This window comes from Lactuca saligna, chromosome 5 (genome assembly GCF_052625555.1).
Source record: "Lactuca saligna cultivar CGN05327 chromosome 5, ASM5262555v1, whole genome shotgun sequence".
NCBI lineage: Eukaryota > Viridiplantae > Streptophyta > Magnoliopsida > Asterales > Asteraceae > Lactuca > Lactuca saligna.
Genome location: NC_136421.1, coordinates 301,905,397 through 301,911,301, shown reverse-complemented (window position 1 = coordinate 301,911,301; position 5,905 = coordinate 301,905,397).

Here is a 5,905-nt window from a genome sequence, read left to right as displayed (position 1 = left end):
TTTGCGTCTGATGAAAGCGAAACGACTGAAGGACGCAGATATAAATGCGCGAATACGAAACCAGATTCTTTGGATTTCCAACGGTTATTTATTTATAAAAGCTTTCCAAAATTAAGATTAATTCCTTAAGCTGTTTAATTTCTGTGTTGATTAATAAAAGAACTTTGATTTATTAATAGTATGTTTTATATTAATCCAATATAATAATATTTAGCGTGGAATTAAAGATTGTAATCTAGTTCTATTAAATATTAATTCTTTATCATAAGATTTAAACCTAAAATCACTAATTTAAGTTTTTTTTTGAAAGTGGTACTAACCTTAATCTAAAAGCGACTTTTAACACTTTTTTCTTAAATTGGTATTAAGACATCATATTAAAATATTAATTGTACACAAATACTGATTCATAATCAATTGATTATTATTAACTTGTTCAATATTTCATTTAAGCTTGAGTTATATGTCAATCTTGAATGGATTGAGTTAAATCAAATAAACTTATGGGAAAATTGTAAAACCAGGGTTTTTATATATGTGGTTGTTATTATTATTATTATTTTTTTTTTTGTGATTATGATCCAAAAACAATTGGATTTGCACCCGTGGTTTTAATTTGATTTTTTTTCGTGATTTTTGGTTCTTTGAAAAATTGAAAGAGCTTAAAATAATTATTTTGTCATTTTTTATTTTGTCTTTTTATTTTCTTTAAATTAAAAAAAAAGCGATAAAAATCTCTCTCTCTCTCTCTCTCTCTCTCTCTCTCTCTCTCTCTCTCTCTCTCTCTCTCTCTCTCTCTCTCTGGGTATAATCTTGTTTTTATTTTGGGTCCTCTTTGTAGCAAAAGGTTTTTTAAAGGGATAATGTCATTGATGCTTTACAAATTTTTCTTAATTGATTTAATTGGTCCTTCGTTTTTTCCTAGGGCCATAAAGCCCCCTTGACCTGCTAAAAAGGGGAGTAAGCTTGTTTTGGTTTGATTTCACAACTAAACCCTTCTTTATCTCCTCTTATGTGAAGAACAACTTCTTATTCTTTCTCAATCAATCCTAGATACACCTCAAGAAAATCGAGACCCACCCTTTAATCGACGTATGTATCGGGGCCCCAATTTGCCCCGTTTCTTGAATCGGGTCACCCTTTTCCAAGGGGATACCTTCATGAGTACAAAATCTCCGACCTGGAACTCCAGCTTGGATCGTCGCTTATCTGCATAACTCTTTGGGCGACTCTGAGCATTCAGTAACCTCTGTCTGACCTATTGTATTTGCTCAGTCATCTTCAGCACTATCTCAGTGCCACCCATCACTCGCTGCCCCACTTTACCCCAACAAATGGGAGTCGGAAACTTTCTCCCATAAAGAAGCTCAAAGGGAGGCATACATTTACTCGAATATGTGTCCCAACTTCCCCCAAAATCCATAACACATGCACTCAGCATGTCCTTAAGCGTCTGAATCATCGGCTCGCTCTGTCCGTCTGTCTGTGGATGGTACCCAACTCCTCATGAAATTTCTTTTAGAATCTGGAAGTAAAACACACATCTCGCTCTGACACTATGGAGGTTGGCACTCTATGCTGAGATACCACCTCCCGCTCATAAATCTCGACCAATCTCTCTGTAGAAGAGCTCTCGCTAATGGCGAGGAAATGAGCGCTCTTCGTCAGCCAGTCCACAATCACCCAAATCGCGTCAACTCCACGCGTAGTCCTTGGCAACTTGGTGATAAAGTTGAAACATCCCAAAATACAAGCCAAAACTTTCATTTTCAAAATCATTTAATAAACATAAATCTCATTGTCAATAAGTAAAACCATAAAACAAGTATCTCAAACTCATAAAAATCGGATAAACAAATATAGTCTCATAGTAAAATCAGAGTAACTCCCAGGCTGATCAATAGTGGTGGGTGCTATGTCATCAGCTCGAGCCCTTCCCTTTACTAGCTGAAGTACCTGAAACCAAATCTGAAAGTGTAAGCACGAAGCTTAGTGAGTTCCCCCAAACTACCACATACCATACATAACATGTATAACAATTAATATAACTATGGGACTCTTCCCAACTGCATCGGGACGAATCCCGGTATCGGCTTACCCGGCATCAGACTCCTGTCCAGCATCGGGCTCACCCACCATCGGGCTTACCCTGACACATACTCAACATAACATATATCATAAACACATAACATAATCACATAATCTGCATTGGGCTTGTCCGGTATCGGACCGAAGTTCGGAACACATAACAAAAACATGCATGAATCACAAAGACATCAAGAATACATAACTACTTCTCGGGACCGCCCCGGCATCGGACCGAAGTCCGGAAACACATAAATAGCATCGGGCTAACCTCGGTAATGGGCTTACCCTGACATACTCTACTACTTAAACAGGCCAGCCTTGGTGCCTTAGACCCGTTCCTACTGGAAGAAAACTCACTCTCAAATCTGTTGAAACTCGTGCGAGGTATAACTGTCTGTTGCTCCAGCTACTTCACAACTCCTTTGTGATTCCAAAGAGGAAATAGTTCTAGATCCTTGAGCTTCTTTCACCTTGGTTCTTCTCCTTCAACTTCTCTTCACCTCTTCCAAGCCTTCCTTTACTTAAAACAAGCTCAAGAGATCAACACACTTATCAATGGAGTAGGAAAGGTGTATTAGGGTTTTCTGAGGGTGGAGGCTGGTAAGGAGATCAGGGGTGTGGCTATAATCAGGTATTTATATGCCTTAAACCCTAAAAATTAGGATTTAGTTCCCGCTCATGTACGTTGCGCGTAAACCTGGTACGCTGCACGTACGTGTGCGCACTCCCCAAATCTGATGTGCGTCTCTACACCCCGCGTATGCCAAGGCTACGCTCAGCGCACATCTTATGGGGCGGCCCAAATTTTTGGTCCATCAACTTAGGTCCAAACCAAAAACCTTTTATCTTATTAGGCCCAAGATAAATTATAAAATAAATAAATAAATAAAACTAATACCTCAATTATCGAGTGTTACAAATCACCCCCACTTGGATTAGACTTCGTCCACGAAGTCTGTTGTATCTGAAAACAACTCCGGGTAATGTTCTCTCATCTCCTCCTCGAGCTCCCAGGTCCACTCCGAACCCTTGCGGTGCTGCCGTTTCACCTTTACCAGCTCCACTTTCTTTTTCCTCAGATCTTTCATCTTCCTGTCAAGGATCGCCACTGGTTTCTCAATGTAGTTCAGGCTGCCATCCACCTGAATGTCCTCTAACGATACCATTGTTGTCTCATCCACTAAGCACTTCCGTAACTGAGAGACATGGAAGGTGTTGTGAATCTGGCTGAGCTCTGCCGGAAGTTCTAACCGATACGCTACCCTGCCCACCCGGGCTATAACCCTAAAAGGACCGATGAACCTGGGGCCCAACTTACCCCGCTTCCGGAATTTGATAGCGCCCTTCTAGGGTGACACCTTTAGGAGGACCATATCGCCCACCTGAAACTCCAAGTCTGATCGCCTCTTATCGGCGTAACTCTTCTGCCGACTCTGAGCAGTCTGGAGCCTGCTTCGAACCTGCTGAATCCGCTATGTGGTCTTGAGTACTACCTCCGTACTCCCTATGACCCTCTACTCAGCCTCACCCCAACAGGTTGGGGTTCTACATTTCCTCCCGTAGAGCATCTCAAATGGAGGTCGGTCTATGCTGGCATGGTAACTGTTGTTATACGAAAATTCCGCTAACGGAAGATATGTATCCCAACTGTCACCGAAATCTAACACGTATGCGCATAGCATGTCCTCGAGAGTCTAAATCGTCCTCTCACTCTGATCATCCTTCTGAGGTTGGAAAGTGGTGCTAAAATGGAGATGAGTACCCATCTCGTCGTGGAATCGCTTCTAGAACCTGGAAGAAAAAAAACATCTCGGTCTAACACCACCGACATAGGCACTCCATGACGTGCCACTATCTCTCACACATAAATCTCTACCAACCTCTCAGCCGAGATGCTCTCCTAGATTGGGATGAAATGCGCGCTCTTGGTCAACCGATCCATGATGACCTAAATCGAATCAACCCCACGTGTGTTCCTGGGAAGCTTAGTAATGAAATCCATGGTGATATCCTCCCAATTCCACATGGGAATGTCTAACAGCTGCATCTTTCCATGGGGCCTCTGGTGCTCTGCCTTGACCTTTCTGCAGGTCGGGCATCTCTCAACATACCAAGCCACATCCTGCTTCATGCAGGGCCACCAGTAATCAGGTCGAAGATCTATGTACATCTTTGTCGCACCTGGATGGATGGAGAACCGAGACTTGTAGGCCTCATCCATCAATAAATGTCGTACTCCACCCCAATACGGTACCCAGACCCTCCCATGCAGGGTCAATAATCCTCGGTTGTCATAATCAAATGAAGCTTCTTGACCTACGATCCTCTCGCACGTCTGTCATTCCTCCTTCAGGCCCTCAAACTGTGACTTTGTGATCTGCTCTAGCAATGGAGTCACCACTGTGATTCTCAAACAGATGTCATGGATTGGGGCCGCCACCGCCTTGCGGCTCAGGGCATCTGCCACTACATTGGCCTTGCTCGGGTGATAAAGCATCTCACAGTCGTAATCCTTCACCACATCTAACCACCATCGCTGCCTCATGTTTAAATTAGGTTGATCCATGAGGTACCTCAAACTCTTGTTATTCGTGTAAATAGTACACCGGACCCCATAGAGGTAATGCCACCAAATCTTGAAGGCGAACACCACAACCCCCAGCTCCAAATCATGTGTCAGATAGTTAGCCTCGTGAGGCTTTACCTATCTCGAAGCGTAAGCTATCACATGGCCTCGCTGCATTAACACTGCTCCCATGCCCATGATCGAAGCATCACAATATACAACAAAATCATCTAGTCCCTCTGACAGGGTGAGACTCAACGCCTCACATAATCGTTGCCTGAGCGTCTCAAAAGCTGTCTGTTGCCCAGGGCCCCAGCAAAACACCACCGACTTCTTGGTTAGTCGGGTCAACGAAACTGCTATCTTGGAGAAATCCTAAATAAATCTACTGTAATACCCTACCAGGCCCAAGAAACTCTGAATCTCAAATGGAGACTTCGGAACCTCCCATTGCGTCACTGCCTCTATCTTGGCCGGATCTACCTAAATACCCTTCTGGTTGACGATGTGTCCAAGAAACTGCACCTCGCGCAACCAGAACTCGCACTTGGAGAACTATGCAAAAAGTCTCTCCCTCCTTAGTGTCTCCAGTACCTCTCTCGGGTGGTCCTCATGCTGCTCCCTGGTCATGGAATAAACCAAGATGTCGTCAATGAACACTATCATAGAACGATCCAACATCGGCCGACATACTCGGTTCATGAGATCCATGAACACCACTGGAGCATTGGTGAGCCCAAACGGCATCACCACAAACTCATAATGACCATAGTATATCTTAAAGGCAATCTTCTGCACATCATCATCTCTGACCCGCATATGGTGATATTCGGATCGTAAATCAATCTTGGAAAACCAAGATGCTCCCTGAAGCTAGTCGAACAAATCATCTATCCTCGGGAGTGGGAAACGCACCGTTACCTTATTTAATTCCCGGTAATCTATGCACATACGGTGCAACCCGTCCTTCTTCTTCACAAACATGATTAGGGCTCCCCAAGGAGAACTGCTCCGCCTAATAAAACCCTTGTCTAGCAGCTCTTGCAGCTACGTAGACAACTCCTGCATCTCAGGAGGAGCGAGCTGGTATGGTGACATGGCTATCGGAGCTACATAAGGACCAGGTCAATCCGGAACTCAATTTGTCGCTCCGGAGGTATCCCAGGTAAATCCTCTGGGAATACATCTGGGTACTCTCGCACCACCGATACATCCTCGACTGTCGCCTTACCCTTATCTCGGGTATCCATG